This window comes from Oncorhynchus gorbuscha, unplaced genomic scaffold, assembly GCF_021184085.1.
Source record: "Oncorhynchus gorbuscha isolate QuinsamMale2020 ecotype Even-year unplaced genomic scaffold, OgorEven_v1.0 Un_scaffold_4121, whole genome shotgun sequence".
NCBI lineage: Eukaryota > Metazoa > Chordata > Actinopteri > Salmoniformes > Salmonidae > Oncorhynchus > Oncorhynchus gorbuscha.
In genome coordinates, this window is record NW_025745257.1 from 18,970 (window position 1) to 38,770 (window position 19,801).

General features: G+C 45.5%; 1 long non-coding RNA gene across 1 annotated transcript; it reads right to left on the reverse strand.

Annotated features, from left to right (window-relative positions):
* Nucleotides 1-1,547: 1,547 nt before the first annotated feature.
* On the reverse strand, nt 1,548-8,044 carry LOC124018163. Its single transcript, XR_006835583.1, has 3 exons — nt 7,863-8,044; nt 3,051-3,132; nt 1,548-1,655 (listed from the first exon to the last, which is right to left on the reverse strand). It is a non-coding gene; the product is annotated as an uncharacterized LOC124018163 (long non-coding RNA).
* Between the last annotated feature and the right edge of the window lie 11,757 nt (nt 8,045-19,801).

Consider the following 19,801-nt stretch of genomic DNA (forward strand, 5'->3'; position numbering starts at 1 on the left):
TGGTACCAAGAATATGCATATCCTTGCTTCAGGGCCTGATCTACAGGCAGTTAGATTTGGGTATGTCATTTGAGGCGAAAATTGAAAAAAAGGGGCGGATCCTTAAGAGGTTTAATCAAGTCAACCATGGAAAACTAAATGCATGCTCTTCAACCGATCGCTACCATCACCTGCCCGCCCATCCTGCATCACTACTCTGGACGGTTCTGACTTAGAATATGTGGACATCTACAAATACCTAGGTGTCTGCTTAGACTGTAAACTCTCCTTCCAGGCTCACATTAAGCATCTCCAATCCAAAATTAAATCTAGAATCGGCTTCCTATTTCGCAATAAAGCATCCTTCACTCATGCTGTCAAACATACCCTCGTAAAACTGACTATCCAACCGATCCTTAACTTCGGTGATGTCGTTTACAAAATAGCCTCCAACGCTCTACTCAGCAAATTGGATTCAGTCTATCACAGTGCCATCTGTTTTGTCAACAAAGCCCCATATACTACCCTCCACTGCAACCTGTATGCTCTCGTTGGCTGGCCCTCGCTTCATATTCGTTGCCAAACCCACTGGCACTAGGTCATCTATAAGTCTTTGCTAGGTAAAGCCCCGCCTTATCTCAGCTCACTGGTCACCATAGCAGCACTTACCCGTAGCACGCGCTCCAGCTAGGTATATTTCACTGGTCACCCCCAAAGCCAATTACTACCTTAGCTGCCTTTCCTTCCAGTTCTCTGCTGCCAAATTGAAAAAATCACTGAACCTGGAGGCTCATATCTCCCTCACTAACTTTAAGCACCAGCTGTCAGAACAGCTCACAGATCACTGCACCTGTACACAGTCAATCAGTAAATAGACCATCCAACTACCTCATCCCCATACTGTTAGTTATTATTTTATTTATTTGTCTCACTGCTTCTTAAAAATCTTGGCCAGGTCGCAGTTGTAAATGAGAACTTATTCTCAGATAGCCTACCTGGTTAAATAAACGTGAAAAAAAAATCAGCTATGCTTTTTAGAAAGGCACTAAATGAGGCTGAATGAACAGTTTCGCTGCCAGACAAGGCTCCGCTGATAGTCGGGTGTGGCGGTGGTAAGGATTCACTCCATGGTGCTGAAAAGAAAGCTCTGCTTTTGGGACAGCATTATGTAGGCCCTAACAGTTTTTGGGCACCGTTTGTCACCGTTATGGTGCAATTCATGTATTGTTTAGTGTTGTGTTGTGGCTTTGCTGGCATGCCTGATAATAAAACAGTTGAGTTTGCCCCACCAAGATTTACATGCTAAAATCACCTCTGACCATTGGTTGTTATGGTGCATAGGCACTGAAGTGTAATGTGATTGTGGACCTGATAAAAAAAACAAGTGCACTACATAGCAAATAGGGTTGCCATTTGGGATGCAGACCCATGACTTACCTGTGCGGTTGATGTCTTGAGGGACTTGGATGTCGTGTTGGTCCACGAGTCCCTCCTCAATGTCTATGTCTCTGTATCTGTCCCTGTCATCATGCTCGTGGTCATGCTGTTTGTGCTGGTCATAGTGACTGTCCCCCTCTCCATGTTCCCCGCCTCATGGCCCCCTGCAGAACGTCTTCGCCGGCGCTTCCGTCTGTACCCACGAGGCACCGGGACACCAATGTAGATGTTCTGCTGGTCTGTGGACAAACGGTAATCCAAAGTTAAGTTAACAACAAAGTTGGGTACTGGGACACCAATGCAGTTGGACTAATGGTCAGGAAAGAAACGGTATTAAAGTACATTAACATGTCATCGAGGGAAATGTACTGCAAAACATGAAACAGAACATTAAAAATCCATCAAGCAAGGCCTGATAAAAGTTGTACAGTACAATACTTAGAAAAGCCAAGCAACAACCAGCACATAATAACTGAGTCCCATCACATTACTCATTAACCCCTGGTACACAAAGGAACATTTCCATGAATGTTCAGTCATTGAAACAAACAATGAATAAATGATGATACAGTGTTCGTGTTTCTCTAATGAAAAAGCCACTCACTTACATAATGAATGACAAAATCAAATGCATTGTTGTTAATGATTTGCATACTGTAAAATATCACTCTTCTTCTGCATATGATCTTTCCTAAGTGACATACTTTGTCATGTTTTCCTGTCAGCTACAAACCACAACCATGTCAACTTTTGTGTTGTTGTATATTACTTTGATAGCGACTGTACTGTCGCTTTCCAATGGGATGCTTTTTTGAATGTCAGTGCATGATCAAGTTCATTTGAGGCAACAACTACAATTAAACATTATTGGCAATTAGAACATTGTTCTAAACCAATGGTGCAAAAGAAAACTGTTTAAATAATGGAATATTATTTGCCTGAAGGAGCCCGGAAGCTAGACAAAAATGATCCTAGCATGCGAGGCCTAGTCCTAACTAACTCGGGGACATCCTCCTCAGTGCAACGCTGAATACAGTGAAATCATTGCTGGAACAACACATATCCCTGCTGGCAAATTGATAGACACAGGTCTGCTCAGGACACAGTGACCCAAACTGAAAGTACATGCAAACACACACACAGGTTTACACACAATCTTTCACATGCATACACACGCGCGCATGCATGCATGCATGCACGCACACACACACACACAGACGCAAACACACAGACACACACATGCAAACTCATGTCTGCATATAAAATGGTATCCAATGTCGATCCCAATCATGTTGATCTTTAATCTTTGTTATCGCCAATTATCATCACATAGAAAATAGAGAATTCCTCATTGAGATAAATTGCACATTTACACAAATGATTGATCTAATAAATATACATTAGATGTTTAAATACAGTACAATGATGAATGCTATGCAATTAAAAGTAACTGATCTGAACTGTCTTGTCGATTATTTAAAAACATCTCTCATGTCTTCTTGTAAGCAAGAAAAAGTTTGACTGATTCCATTATGATAGGCCCATTGCACAATATACATAATGTTTGTTTTAAAGAGGAACAGCAATGTATTTTTAGATTAGGATGAAAGCCTGATGTACTGTATCTCACTCACCCTCCTCTTCATATCGATGGTGAATGCCCCCCATTCCCCGGTCTCCCATTCGCTCATGGTCCATCCTGGAGGACAAAAAAGACTACGGGAAAGATTAGCAAAATAACAGTGTATATTAAGCACAACTTACACAACCATTACGTTAACAAAAATGTACATAAACTCAGCAGCAACAAAAAAACACATTGATTTTCAGCAAACTTAACATGGGTAAATATTTGTATGAACATAACAAAATTCAACAACTGAGACATAACCTGAACAAGTTCCACAGACATGTGACTAACAGAAATGGAATAATGTGTCCCTGAACAAAGGGGGGGTCAAAATCAAAAGTAATAGTCAGTATATGGTGTGGCCACCAGCTGCATTAAATACTGCAGTGCATCTCCTTCTCATGGACTACACCATATTTGCCAGTTCTTGCTGTGAGATGTTACCCCACTCTTCCACCAAGGCACCTGCAAGTTTTCTGGGGGGAATGGTGTTAAAGGAATTTGATTCCTATATGTTTATTAACCAATTAAATTAAACCACTCTGCCCATTTCTAAGAATTTATAAGATACTTATTTGCATAAAATAGACAGAGGCCAGTCTCAAAATCAATCAATAGCGTTTATTCTCGAGAGTACTGATCATGGTACAATTTACAACAGGTTATAAACTAAAAATGACGTCATAGGTTCTAAACTGTCCTTCCTCCATTCCGATACAATGGCAGTATAGTTCACAAGCCTTCCCACATCGACCACCACCTGTTAAATAATTTACTACTAGCCCAAGGTCTCTCCTCTCCCTGTGTAGAGATAAGATGTCTGTAAGGAACACCGCATTCTAGCCAGTCTGACAAGAACTTCATTCATTTCTAACAAGGAACAGAGAGTCTTTATTCTAATCCTTGATTATAATTACACACATTATATTCAGTACTATGATTATAATAAGATTCATACATCCATACAGTAACATAGTACTATTCTGTTTAGGTGTAGTTTTAAGCTAAATAATGTATACCTAATTTAGTCATTATTCATCAAAATCTCATAACAAATGTCCCTAACCCTCAACCTCCGATCCAACAGGTCCCAGACGTGCTCAATGGGATTGAGATCTGGGCTCTTCGCTGGCCATGGCAGAACACTGACATTCCTGTCTTAAAGGAAATCATGCACAGAACGAGCAGTATGGCTGGTGGCATTATCAAGCTGGAGGGTCATGACAGGATGAGCCTGCAGGAAGGGTACCACGAGGGAGGAGGATGTCTTCCCTGTAACGCACAGCGTTGAGATAGCCTGCAATGACAACAAGCTCAGTCCGATGATGCTGTGACACACCGCCCCAGACTATGATGGACCCTCCATCTCCAAGTACAAGGTGTACAAGCCTCGGTGTAACGCTCATTCCTTCGACAATAAACGGGAATCCGATCATCACCCCTGGTGAGACAAAACCATGACTCGTCAGTGAAGAGCACTGCCAGTCCTGTCTGGTCTTGCGACGGTGGGTTTGTGCCCATTGGCGACGTTGTTGTTGAGCACTGATGGAGGACTGATGGAGGGATTGTGCGTTCCTGGTGTAACTCTGGCAGTTGTCGTTGCCATCCTGTACCTGTCCTGCAGGTGTGATGTTCGGATGTTCCCATCCTGTGGTGTTGTTACAATGTGGTCTGCCACTACGAGGATGATCAGCTGTCCGTCCTGTCTCCCTGTAGCGCTGTCTTAGGCGTCTCACAGTACGGACGTTGCAATTTATTGCCCTGGCCACGTCTGCAGTCCTCATGCCTCCTTGCATCATACATAAGGCACGTTCACGCAGATGAGCAGGGACCCTGGGCATCTTTCTTTTGGTGTTTTTCAGAGTCAGTAGAAAGGCTTTTTCAGTTTCCTTAGTTTTCATAACGGTGACATTAATTGCGTACCGTCTGTAAGCTGTTAGTGTCTTAACGACCGTTCCACAGGTGCATGTTCATTAATTGTTTATGGTTCATTGAACAAGCATGAGACACAGTGTTTAAACCATTTACAATGAAGATCTGTGAAATTATTTGGATTTTTACAAATTGTCTTTGATATACAGGGTCCTGAAAAAGTTTTTTTTTTTGTTGCTGAGTTTATATATACATGTATATTTTTATATATATTTTTAAATACACTCCCCTCCACATATATTTGGACAGTGAAGAAAACATTTTCAATTTGGCTAGATACTCCTGCATTTTGGATTTGAGATCAGTGTTTCATATGAGGCAAAAGTACAAAATGTCACCTTTTATTTCAAGTTATTTTCATACATATCTGTGGTCCTGTTTAGATGCACCTGTATCTAGTCCCCCCCATGTGAAGTTGTAGGTATTTGGACAAATTCACTTATAGTGCATTACAGTAGTCAAACGTTTAGTATTTGGTCCCATATTCCTTGCACTCAATGACTACATCAAGCTTACATGTTGGATGCATTTGCATTTTGCTTTGGTTGTGTTTCAGATTATATTTTTCCCAATAGCGACTGAATGGTGAATAATGTTTAATTTGGAGTCACCTTTATTCGAAGTAAGAATATAATATATTTTGGAACATTTTGGATTACCAAGAATGAATAGTGATTAATGATGGATGTGAATGTTAGAGGCACAAAGATCATATCCCACAAAAATGCTAACCTTCCCTGTTATTGGTAATGGTGAGAGGTTAGCATGTTTTGTTGTAGCCTCTGTAACCTTCTCACACATCATTATTAATTCATGATTTTTCTTAATCATGGCATTCTTAGGATTCATTTAGAAGTGTTCAGAAACATTGTATCTACTTACTTATTTTTTTTTTTTTACTTCAGTCATCGTTCACCATTCAGCTCCTATTGCACAAAACATAACCCACAACAAACTGCAAATGCATCCAACGAGTATAGAGACAATTGAAAAATATATATTTTCACTGTCCAAATACATATGGAGGGGAGTGTAGATACTGTATATGTAGAAGAGTGTCCGGTTGTGACTGACTATATACTACTATTGTGTTTGTGTGTCTGTGTGTGTGTACAACTTTTGTGTGTGTGTGTGTACAATTATTGTATTTGTGTGCGTGTGCATACTGCTATTGTGTTTGTGTGTGTGTCCGTGCATGTGTGTGTGTGAGAGAGAGAGACCCAGCTGCATTGACTTCTGATGATCACAGATCAATGAGGAAATAATTAAATTGGAGGCTAACTCAATGGAAAGATGCATAATTAAAACAGATAAGCAGAGTACTTCAGCACATGACATACCACTAGATATTGGGTAAACTGGGAAAGCTATTTGCAATACTTAGGCTACTCATGTTACTGTGGCATAGTATTCCCAGAGAACACATCATCATGATGCCACATCATTATGATGATGCGTTTTGCATTATCACAATGATAAAGGCAAGTTACATTTAGCTTTTTTTAAAGTCCTATATCTTAAACTTGATTGCTGTCAAGCAAAACAGTTTGGGAATGTTTCAACAGTGGACGAATTAAAAAAAGACCAAAATATAATTTTTAAGTGGATTAGGGGAATATGTTTGTTATGGCCATAGGTGGTTAAGGCTGTGTTGAGGCCGTGTTGAGCTTGTGTGGCACTTGTTATTGCTGGCTTCCTGTGTGTGTAATTAGTTCTGTCACATCAGTGTCCTTCACACCCAGTGGGCAGGATGAGTGGGACCTACAGGCCATCACCTCTTTGCTCTGCCAGCCTGATCGATGGGCCTGCAAACCCACTTAATGTGGACATGCAGCCACACTGATAGATACAAACAATAGGTCTTTGGTCTCTCTCTCACTCACCCTCCCTATGCCCCCCCCCTTCTCTCTATGTTTCTCTCTCGATCCCTCTGCCTCTCTTTCCCTTCATCTCTCTTTCAATTCAATTCAATTCAAGGGGCTTTATTGGCATGGGAAACATATGTTAACATTGCCAATGCAAGTGAAGTAGATAATATACAAAAGTGAAATAAACATAAAATAAAATGAACAATAAACATTACACTCACAGAAGTTCCAAAATAATAAAGACATTTCAAATGTCAGTATGTATATGTACAATGTTGTAACGATGTGTCTTTCTCTCTCTCCCCCTCTTTTTCTCTCTCTCTCGCTCTCTCTTTCTCGCCCTCCTGCTCTCTGTCTATCGTTGTCTCTCTATCATTCCCCTCTCTCTCTCTCGCACACGTGCACCGCACACACAACAGTCCTGTCACAGTTCCCCCCTCCTATCTCACCCCACCTCTCTCTGGCGTACATTCAATTGTCACATCTGCCTAACAGACTACAATGTCTGTTTCTGAAACAATCACAAACCTATCACCCCAAAAATATTCTGTTGAAAAAGTATCATGAGAAGTGCTTACAATATTATAATATATAGTAATTGAGATGAAAATGGTTTTGAGTACATTCTTAATCAGTTAGCAGCAATTCAATTCCATTAAACCAAATTGCTTTAGACGCTTTGCTTCAGAACAATTTTCTGTTCAAACATTATTTCCCAAAGAACATTAAAAAGATATGATCCATTGACAGACACCAGTGTATATTTATGTAATGGGAAATCAAAGTCTTACAAGTAAAACATTATTCCAAAATGCATTTCATAAATCATAAAGTTTCAACAATTTATACAGACTTCAGGAAATCATCACTTGTCTATACTTCAGCAAGTAGTAACAGCCCAAGCAGCGTTTGTTTCTATTTGCCATCTCCAGCAGGGAAGTCTTGATTCTGCAAATGGAATCATACTAAACTACACCTAGAACACAGGTTAATATATGTACAATAAGATGTCTTACCTGGCGTAGTTTCCTGGCCTGAAATGAGCAAATGGAGAGAAAGAGTGGTCTTCTGTTAATTGCAGGAATGCATCAATGATAACATAGCCTATCACTGTATCTCAAATGAACTATTGACAACACCAAACCGAACAATGGGGAAAAGTTGTTCTCAGTTCGCACCCTCTCTCTCTCTCTCTCTCTCTCTCTCTCTCTCTCTCTCTCTCTCTCTCTCTCTCTCTCTGACCCTCTCTTCCTAACCCCCTCTCTCTCTTTGAAACCTTGCCTTCTCCCCCTCTGATGGCTCAATAACAGGACAACTGGTATTGGGGCTGGTTTGGGTGGTGATAGGGTTGACTGATCAACATTCATGAGTTATATGACTATTCTACATGTGACCATGGGAATTTCCTCACTCACACACATACTGTACCTTTTTGCTGACCAGGGCATAACATATAGTGCCTTTGGAAATAATGCAGACCCCTTTTTCCACGTTTTGTTACGTTACAGCCTTATTCTGAATTGGATTTTTTTAAATGTCCTCAATCTACACGCAATACCCCATAATGACAAAGCAAAAACAGGTTTTAATTGTTTTTCTTGCAAATTCATAAAGAATAAAATATAATTATTCATACTCTTTGCTATGAGACTCAAAATTGAGCTCAGGTGCATCCGGTTTCCATTGATCATCCTTGAGATATTTCTACACTTTGATTGGAGTCCACCTGTGGTAAATTCAATTGATTTTGACATGATTTGGAAAAGCAAACACCTGTCAATGTAAGGTCCCACAGTTGACAGTGCATGTCAGAGCAAAAACCAAGCCATGAGGTCGAAGGAGTTGTCTGTAGAGCTCCAAGACAGGATTGTGTCGAGGCACAGATCTGGGGAAGGGGGAATCAGGCCTTTATGGTAGAGTGGCCAGACGGAAGCCACTCCTCAGTAAAAGGCACATAACAGGATGCTTGGAGTTTGCCAAAAGGAACCTAAAGACTCTCAGACCAAGATTTTCTGGTCTGATGAAACCAAAATTGAACTTTGGCCTGAATGCCAAGTGTCACGTTTGGAGGAAACCTGGCCCCATCCCTACGGTGAAGGATGTTTTTCAGCGGCAGGGACTGGTAGACTAGTCAGGATCGGGACAAAGATGAACAGAGAGACAGTACAGAGAGATCCTTGATTAAAGACCTGCTCCAGAGCACTCAGGACCTCAGACTGGGGCGAAGGTTCACCTTGCAACAGGACATCAACCCTAAGAAAACAGCCAAGACAACGCAGGAGTGGATTCGGTAAAAGTCTCTGAATGTTCTTGAGTAGCCCAGCCAGAGCCCGGACTTGAACCCAATTGAACATCTCTGGAGAGATCTGAAAATAGCTGTGGAGTGACGCTTCCCATCAAAACTGACAGAGCTTGAGAGGATCTCCAGAGAAGAATGGGAGAAACTCCCCAAATACAGGTGTGCCAATTTTGTAGTGTCATACCCAAGAAGACTCGAGGCTGTAATCCCTGCCAAAGGTGCTTCAACAAAGTGCTGAGTGAAGGGTCTGAAAACTTATGCAAACTTAATATGTTTTTTTATTTTTAACACATTTGCAAAACTTTCTGCAATTCTTGGTTTGCTTTATCACTATGGGGTATGTGTGTAGATTGATGAGGGGGGGAACAATTAATCAATTTCAGGCTGTAACGTAACAAAATGTGGAAAAAGTCAAGGGGTCTGAATGCTTTCCGAATGCACCACATGTATATCATCAGTTATAAATCTATAACATTTAATTGAACACTGGATGCCAATTCCACCATCAATGATTGAGATGTACTTCTAACACTAATTTCCCTTGGGCCATGCACACACAAATAAATCATCAGTTATAACAATAATAATAATAATAAGAGGTATTTTATATAGCACTTTTCATTACAAGTACAATTTCTAAATTCCTTTAAAAACAACATTACCTAAACGATTAAACAAAACAAACGTAGAGATCTGTCTGTTCCTAGTCCTCCACAGCTTTAGATGATGAGAGGAGGGAGCATAGATGGTACAGCCAGGCAGGGAGGTAGAGACATCTGACAGACAGGCCATGGAGCCCGTTGTCGGGCATATCACGGCCGTCGAAAGAAGTGGACCAAAGTGCAGCGTCTTGAGCGTACATTTTCCTTTTCTTTAAAATGTCGCCAACAAACGAAGAAACAACCGTGAAGCTTACAGGGTTATAGTGCCACTAACAAAAGTCAACTTCCCACCAAACCAACAGGGGAAAAGGCTGCCTAAGTATGATTCCCAATCAGAGACAACGAAAGACAGCTGTCCATGATTGAGAACCATACCCGGCCAAACACAAAGAAATAGAAAACATAGAAAATCAGAACATAGAATGCCCACCCAAATCACACCCTGACTAAACCAAAATAGAGACATAAAAAAGGCTCTCTCAGGTCAGGGTGTGACAGGGCACCTTGTTATCTTCGATAGTTACAGCCCCTACTCCGTAGGTAGGCTGGATCATCCACTACTAAAATATAGCACCCACCTCTGTGATGCTTCGGCGACTGTAAAAGAACCAGTTAGAGCACCACATCTCAGCAGTGGTCCAGAAAAGTCCCCTACGAAGCGAGGCTCTGTATCCACTCACACCGCAGTCCACTTCCCTCTAGGAACTGGGGCAGGGGGCCAAAAAGCTTATGATGTCGATCTGGTGTTGCTGCATCATTTAAATCATATAATCAAATATAAACTGACTTGCCACAATCAGTCCTGCAATTCTATGAGTCACCACCAGATATTTCAGTAACTCTATCAATATGTTATCAAAAACAAAAAAAGTTGAAAAATGCAATAAAAAAACACTCAAAAACAATTAAATATTTACAATATATTCTGCCTAGGCTACTTCACTGCACTATGGCAACCATATCATCATTAAACTAAAGTAGTCCAATGTTTTTGATTCAATTATAGCGAATTAGCCTAATAGCCTACATCATCTTGACTGTTATGACATCCTCCCCACATCAGGAGGTTCGAGTCATCCCAGAAGTACCCGATGGTCCCGTTGCCGAAAGCACCCAAGATTCCCAACCTTCCTCGAGAGTTACCAAAGACGGCTGAGGCACTGTTTCCCGAGCCTATGCAACTAGGCAGAGCTGGGCTGTCGCCAGCGGAACGGCAACACAGGATCAACACAAGGAGCTTCCTGTATTGCGGTCATTTTGGTCATTTTGTGTCCCCTTGCCTGGTAAAAGACCAGGCTCACTGGTAGGAGCGAATACTCTGGTGGGCCATATGGAGAACTTTTCAGCCTCCCTTACTCGCACCCATTTTGATGTCATTCTGCTGTGGGGAAACCAGTCTAAATCTCTCCGGGTCTCATTGACCCTAGGGCTGATGAGAGCTTTTTTTTGGATGCCACACTGGCTTCCAAGCTGAACATCCCCACTCAGCCCCTTTCCATTCCCATGGATGTTGAGCGCTGGACGGGCGCTCTATAGGCCGGGTCACCCATAACACCACTCCCATCAACCTACGTGTGTCAGTGAATCACAGCGAGACCATTCAATTCCTGCTCATCAAGTCCCCGCAGATTCCTGTGGTTAAGGGATTCTCCTGGCTCCAGAGACACAATCCCCTCATCAACTGGTCTACTGGTCCCATTGTAGGCTGGAGTCCATTCTGCCACGCCCATTGTCTGAAGTCGTTGCACCTTACCCTGGGACATCTTCCTGGGGGCTCGGAAGTTGCTCCGGACCTCTACGCCATCCCCGCGGAGTACCAGGACCTCCCGGAGGTGTTCAGCAAGTCCCGGGCCACTTCCCTTCAGCCACACCGCCCCTATGACTGCGGGATTGACCTTCTCCCTAGCACAACGCTGCCCCGGGGATGTCTTTAATGTCTGTCAGGACCAGAGACCAAGGCTATGGAGACCTACATTTGGGACTCCTTAGCGACAGGATTTATCCGTTCCTCTTCCTCTCCTGCTGGGGCAGGGTTCTTCTTTGTGGAGAAAAAGGACAAGACCCTGCGCCCGTGCATTGACTACCGGTGAGTTAATGACATTACCTGTGAAGAACCGTTATTCGCTACCACTCATTTCCTCCTTTGCCTTTGAGCCGCTCCAGGAGGCCACTGTTTTCTCAAAGCTGGATCTACGAAACACCTACCACCTGGTGCGGATACGAGAGGGGAACGAGTGGAAGACCGTCTGCAACATGGCCAGTGGCCAGTACGAATATCCGGTCATTCCCTTTGGCCTCACTAAAGCCCCTGCCATGTTTCAGGCTCTGGTGAATGATGTTCTCCTCGACATGTTGAACCAGTTTGTCTATTGTCTACATTGATAACATCCTCATCTTCTCCTGCTCCCCCCAAGAACACATGCTCCACAAACAACAGGTTCTCTAGCGCCTTCTGGTGAACAGGTCGTTTGTTAAGGCAGAAAAGTGTGAGTTCCATCGCTCCACTATTCCCTTTCTGGGCTACATCATCTCTGCTGGGAGTGTCCTGATGGATCCCAAGAAGGTGAGAGAGGTGGTGGATTGGCCTCCTCCTAAGTCCAGGGTGCAGCTTCAAGGGTTCGCCAACTTGTATCGCTGTTTTATCTGGGGTTACATCACCCTGGCCTCCCCATGTCTGCACTCACCTCTACCAAGGTTCCGTTCACATGGTCCTCTGCCTCTGACTGGGCATTCTGGGATCTTAAATACCACTTCACCACTGCTCCTATCCTGGTTCATCCTGACCCTTCCCGTAAGTTTGTGGTGGAGGCCGATTCTTCAAATGTCGTAGTGGGGCTGTCCTGTCCCAACGTTCTGCCCTGGACCTTAAGCTGCGTCCCTGCGCCTTCTTCTCCCACCACCTCAATGCCACGGAGAGGAATTATGATGTGGCGAATCGGGAGCTTCTCGCGGTGAAGATGGCGTTGGATGAATGGATGCACTGGCTAGAAGGGGCGGAACATCCGTTCATTGTGTGGACCGACCACAAGAACCTGGAGTATCTCCGCACCGCCAAGGGCCTCAACTCCAGGCAAGTGGGATGGGCCCTGCTGTTTACCCGGTTCAACTTTACTCTCTCCTACCGGCCGGGGTCCAAGAACGTCAAGACGGATTTCCTGTCTTGCACGGTTATCACTCCTTCCGACCTCGTGCCTGGCAATGGCACTCAGCTGGGTTATGGGGAAACAGGTCTGGGAGGCACAGCAGTCCCAGCCGCTGTCCGCTCCGTGGTCCTGGAGTGGAACCATTCCTCCAGGCATGCCTGTCACCCAAGCTCTCGTCGGACCCTGGCCTTTGTGCGACGTCACTTTTGGTGGTCTACTATGGTTCCGGATGTTGCCACGTTTATCTCCGCCTGCACGGTCTGCGCACAGAACAAGACTCCTCTACAAGCTCTGGCTGGTCTTCTCCAACCACTGCCTATCCCTCACCATCCCGTCCCATATATTCCTGGATTTCATCACGTGTCTCCCCCATCTGAGGACAACACTGCCATCCTGACTGTGGTCGAATGGTTTTCCAAAGACGCCCACTCCATTCCTCTCTCCAAACTACCCACGACCAAGGAGACGGCCCTGCTTATGATGCAGCACATCCACGGACCCTGGGTGGACATGGTCTCCAACATGGTCTCCACTATAGACATCCTGGACCCAGCCCTCATTGCTGACTTCCACTGCCAGCACCCCGGTCAACCAGGTAGGACGCCAGGTGGCGCCCCTAAAGAGAGGGGGGAGGGGTACTGTCACAGTTCCCAGTTCGTCTTGCTTGTCAAGTCAACCAGCGTTTTTGTTCCCAGCTCCTGCTTTTGCCAGTCTCTCTTTTCTTGCCCTCCTGGTTTTGACCCTTGCCTGTCCTGACACTGAGCCCGCCTGCCTGACCACTCTGCCTGCCCCTGAGCCTGCCTGCCAACCTGTACCATTGCCCCACCTCTGGATTATTGACCTCTGCCTACCCTGAGCCTGCCTGCCATCCGGTACCGTTGCCCCACCTCTGGTTTACTGACACCTCCCTGCCTTGACCTGTCTTGCCTGCTCCAACAGTTGTCTGTATGCCCCTGTTGGATTATTAAACCAAACCATTGTTAATTCGACGTTGTCTGCATCTGGGTTTTAACTTCATACCTGATACTGAACTACTCAACTCATCATCTACTGTAGTACATAATGCCAACACAGGATTCCAACTTCACCCAGTACATCATTAATGCTTTTTTGATGCTTTTTGTGGTCGGTTTCAGTTTTCGATTTTGTTTTCAATTATTTTTCTTTACATTAAATGCATTATGTGAGTTGAATGCTGTAACACAAAATAAAACAAATAATAAAAATCCCTTGTCACTTATTAACCATCATTTAATCAATCAAATATTTCAGTTGTTGTGTATTACATTTGTTTTATGAGATGAATTTGAATGTAATAATAAAGTAACCTCATCTCTATGCTGCCCTACAAATGCAAAACGCAGTAACCACGCCAACAGTGAAACTGAGAAAAATTGCATTTTAAAATTGTCCCCAGCACAAGGTGCACCTGTGTAATGATCATGCTGTTTAATTAGCTTCTTGATATGCCACACCTATCAGGTGGATGGATTATCTTGGCAAATGGGAAATTTTCACTATAAGGGATGTAAACAAATGTGTGCACATCTGAGAGAAATTGTCATGTTTTGTATTATATTGTCTTGTCATTTTGCTTTTCCTTCTGTTCGTTTTCCCCCTGCTGGTCTTTTTAGGTTCGTTCTCCTTTTTTCTCTCTCCCTCTCTCTCTCTCTTCTCTCTATCGTTCCGTTCCTGCTCCCAGCTGTTCCTATTCCCCTAATCAATCATTTAGTCTTCCCACACCTGTTCCCTATCTTTTCCCCTGATTAGAGTCCCTATTTCTCCCCTTGTTTTCCGTTTCTGTCCTGTCGGATCCTTGTATATTGTTCACCGTGCTGTGTCTTGGTATCGCCCTGTCGTGTCGTGTTTCCCTCAGATGCTGCGTGGTGAGCAGGTGTCTGAGTCTGCTACGGTCAAGTGCCTTCCCGAGGCAACCTGCAGTTTATGATCGAGTCTCCAGTCTGTTCTCGTCATTACGAGTGGAATTGTTCTTTATGCTTTATTTATCGCTCCGATTTGTCTAGGAGTATTGAAGATTTACTTTACTGGATTAAAGACTCTGTTTTCGCCAAGTCGCTTTTGGGTCCTCATTCACCTGCATAACAGAAGGATCCGACCAAAGAATGGACCCAGCGACTACAGACGCTCGTAACACTGCCGTCGAGATCCAAGGAGCCATGCTCGGCAGACACGAGCAGGAATTGTCTGCTGCTCGTCATGCCGTGGAGAACCTGGCCGCTCAGGTTTCCGACCTCTCTGGACAGTTCCAGAGTCTTCGTCTCGTGCCACCTGTTACTTCCTGGTCTGCCGAGCCTCCGGAACCTAGGGTTAATAACCCACCTTGCTACTCCGGGCAGCCCACGGAGTGCCGCTCCTTTCTCACCCAGTGTGATATTGTGTTCTCTCTCCAACCCAACACATACTCTAGAGAGAGAGCTCGGGTTGCTTACGTCATTTCACTCCTTACTGGCCGGGCTCGAGAGTGGGGCACAGCTATCTGGGAGGCAAGGGCTGATTGTTCTAACAATTACCAGAACTTTAAAGAGGAGATGATTCGGGTTTTTGACCGTTCAGTTTTTGGTAGGGAGGCTTCTAGGGCCCTGGCTTCCCTATGCCAAGGTGATCGATCCATAACGGATTACTCTATAGAGTTTCGCACTCTTGCTGCCTCTAGTGACTGGAACGAGCCGGCGCTGCTCGCTCGTTTTCTGGAGGACTCCACGCAGTGGTTAAAGATGAGATTCTCTCCCGGGAGGTTCCTTCCAGTGTGGACTCTTTGATTGCTCTCGCCATCCGCATAGAACGACGGGTAGATCTTCGTCACCAAGCTCGTGGAAGAGAGCTCGCGTCAACGGTGTTTCCCTGCTCCGCATCGCAACCATCTCCCTCCTCTGGCTCAGAGACTGAGCCCATGCAGCTGGGAGGTATTCGCATCTCGACTAAGGAGAGGGAACGGAGGATCACCAACCGCCTGTGCCTCTATTGCGGACTTGCTGGACATTTTGTCAATTCATGTCCAGTAAAAGCCAGAGCTCATCAGTAAGCGGAGGGCTACTGGTGAGCGCTACTACTCAGGTCTCTCCATCTAGATCCTGTACCACTATGTCGGTCCATCTACGCTGGACCGGTTCGGGTGCTACATGCAGTGCCTTGATAGACTCTGGGGCTGAGGGTTGTTTCATGGACGAAGCATGGGCTCGGAAACATGACATTCCTTTCAGACAGTTAGACAAGCCTACGCCCATGTTCGCCTTAGATGGTAGTCATCTTCCCAGTATCAGATTTGAGACACTACCTTTAACCCTCACAGTATCTGGTAACCACAGTGAGACTATTTCTTTTTTGATTTTTCGTTCACCTTTTACACCTGTTGTTTTGGGTCATCCCTGGCTAGTATGTCATAATCCTTCTATTAATTGGTCTAGTAATTCTATCCTATCCTGGAACGTTTCTTGTCATGTGAAGTGTTTAATGTCTGCCATCCCTCCCGTTTCTTCTGTCCCCACTTCTCAGGAGGAACCTGGCGATTTGACAGGAGTGCCGGAGGAATATCATGATCTGCGCACGGTCTTCAGTCGGTCCCGAGCCAACTCCCTTCCTCCTCACCGGTCGTATGATTGTAGTATTGATCTCCTTCCGGGGACCACTCCTCCTCGGGGTAGACTATACTCTCTGTCGGCTCCCGAACGTAAGGCTCTCGAGGATTATTTGTCTGTGTCTCTTGACGCCGGTACCATAGTGCCTTCTTCCACTCCGGCCGGGGCGGGGTTCTTTTTTGTTAAGAAAAAGGACGGTACTCTGCGCCCCTGCGTGGATTATCGAGGGCTGAATGACATAACGGTTAAGAATCGTTATCCGCTTCCCCTTATGTCATCAGCCTTCGAGATTCTGCAGGGAGCCAGGTGCTTTACTAAGTTGGACCTTCGTAACGCTTACCATCTCGTGCGCATCAGAGAGGGGGACGAGTGGAAAACGGCGTTTAACACTCCGTTAGGGCATTTCGAGTACCGGGTTCTACCGTTTGGTCTCGCCAATGCGCCAGCTGTTTTTCAGGCATTAGTTAATGATGTTCTGAGAGACATGCTGAACATCTTTGTTTTTGTCTACCTTGATGATATCCTGATTTTTTCACCGTCACTCGAGATTCATGTTCAGCACGTTCGACGTGTTCTCCAGCGCCTTTTAGAGAATTGTCTCTACGTGAAGGCTGAGAAGTGCTCTTTTCATGTCTCCTCCGTTACTTTTCTCGGTTCCGTTATTTCCGCTGAAGGCATTCAGATGGATTCCGCTAAGGTCCAAGCTGTCAGTGAGTGGCCCGTTCCAAGGTCACGTGTCGAGTTGCAGCGCTTTCTAGGTTTCGCTAATTTCTATCGGCGTTTCATTCGTAATTTCGGTCAAGTTGCTGCCCCTCTCACAGCTCTTACTTCTGTCAAGACGTGTTTTAAGTGGTCCGGTTCCGCCCAGGGAGCTTTTGATCTTCTAAAAGAACGTTTTACGTCCACTCCTATCCTCGTTACTCCTGACGTCACTAGACAATTCATTGTCGAGGTTGACGCTTCAGAGGTAGGCGTGGGAGCCATTCTATCCCAGCGCTTCCAGTCTGACGATAAGGTTCATTCTTGCGCTTATTTTTCTCATCGCCTGTCGCCATCTGAACGCAACTATGATGTGGGTAACCGCGAACTGCTCGCCATCCGCTTAGCCCTAGGCGAATGGCGACAGTGGTTGGAGGGGGCGACCGTTCCTTTTGTCGTTTGGACAGACCATAAGAACCTTGAGTACATCCGTTCTGCCAAACGACTTAATGCTCGTCAAGCTCGTTGGGCGTTGTTTTTCGCTCGTTTCGAGTTTGTGATTTCTTACCGTCCGGGTAGCAAGAACACCAAGCCTGATGCCTTATCCCGTCTTTTTAGTTCTTCTGTGGCTTCTACTGATCCCGAGGGGATTCTTCCTTATGGGCGTGTTGTCGGGTTGACAGTCTGGGGAATTGAAAGACAGGTTAAGCAAGCACTCACGCACACTGCGTCGCCGCGCGCTTGTCCTAGTAACCTTCTTTTCGTTCCTGTTTCCACTCGTCTGGCTGTTCTTCAGTGGGCTCACTCTGCCAAGTTAGCTGGTCATCCCGGTGTTCGAGGCACTCTTGCTTCTATTCGCCAGCGGTTTTGGTGGCCGACTCAGGAGCGTGACACGCGCCGTTTCGTGGCTGCTTGTTCGGACTGCGCGCAGACTAAGTCAGGTAACTCTCCTCCTGCCGGTCGTCTCAGACCGCTCCCCATTCCTTCTCGACCATGGTCTCACATCGCCCTAGACTTCATTACCGGTCTGCCTTTGTCTGCGGGGAAGACTGTGATTCTTACGGTTGTCGATAGGTTCTCTAAGGCGGCACATTTCATTCCCCTCGCTAAACTTCCTTCCGCTAAGGAGACGGCACAAATCATCATCGAGAATGTGTTCAGAATTCATGGCCTCCCGTTAGACGCCGTTTCAGACAGAGGTCCGCAATTCACGTCACAGTTTTGGAGGGAGTTCTGTCGTTTGATTGGTGCGTCCGTCAGTCTCTCTTCCGGGTTTCATCCCCAGTCTAACGGTCAAGCAGAGAGGGCCAATCAGACGATTGGTCGCATACTACGCAGCCTTTCTTTCAGAAACCCTGCCTCTTGGGCAGAACAGCTCCCCTGGGCAGAATACGCTCACAACTCGCTTCCTTCGTCTGCTACCGGGTTATCTCCGTTTCAGAGTAGTCTGGGTTACCAGCCTCCTCTGTTCTCATCCCAGCTTGCCGAGTCCAGCGTTCCCTCCGCTCAAGCGTTTGTCCAACGTTGTGAGCGCACCTGGAGGAGGGTGAGGTCTGCACTTTGCCGTTACAGGGCACAGACTGTGAGAGCCGCCAATAAACGTAGGATTAAGAGTCCAAGGTATTGTTGTGGCCAGAGAGTGTGGCTTTCCACTCGCAACCTTCCTCTTACGACAGCTTCTCGTAAGTTGACTCTGCGGTTCATTGGTCCGTTCCGTGTCTCCCAGGTCGTCAATCCTGTCGCTGTGCGACTGCTTCTTCCGCGACATCTTCGTCGCGTCCATCCTGTCTTCCATGTCTCCTGTGTCAAGCCCTTTCTTCGCACCCCCGTTCGTCTTCCCTCCCCCCGTCCTTGTCGAGCGCACCTATTTACAAGGTACGTAGGATCATGGACATGCGTTCTCGGGGACGGGGTCACCAATACTTAGTGGATTGGGAGGGTTACGGTCCTGAGGAGAGGAGTTGGGTTCCGTCTCGGGACGTGCTGGACCGTTCACTGATTGATGATTTCCTCCGTTGCCGCCAGGATTCCTCTCGAGTGCGCCAGGAGGCGCTCGGTGAGTGGGGGGGTACTGTCATGTTTTGTCTTATATTGTCTTGTCATTTTGCTTTTCCTTCTGTTCGTTTTCCCCCTGCTGGTCTTTTTAGGTTCGTTCTCCTTTTTTCTCTCTCCCTCTCTCTCTTCTCTCTATCGTTCCGTTCCTGCTCCCAGCTGTTCCTATTCCCCTAATCAATCATTTAGTCTTCCCACACCTGTTCCCTATCTTTTCCCCTGATTAGAGTCCCTATTTCTCCCCTTGTTTTCCGTTTCTGTCCTGTCGGATCCTTGTATATTGTTCACCGTGCTGTGTCTTGGTATCGCCCTGTCGTGTCGTGTTTCCCTCAGATGCTGCGTGGTGAGCAGGTGTCTGAGTCTGCTACGGTCAAGTGCCTTCCCGAGGCAACCTGCAGTTTATGATCGAGTCTCCAGTCTGTTCTCGTCATTACGAGTGGAATTGTTCTTTATGCTTTATTTATCGCTCCGATTTGTCTAGGAGTATTGAAGATTTACTTTACT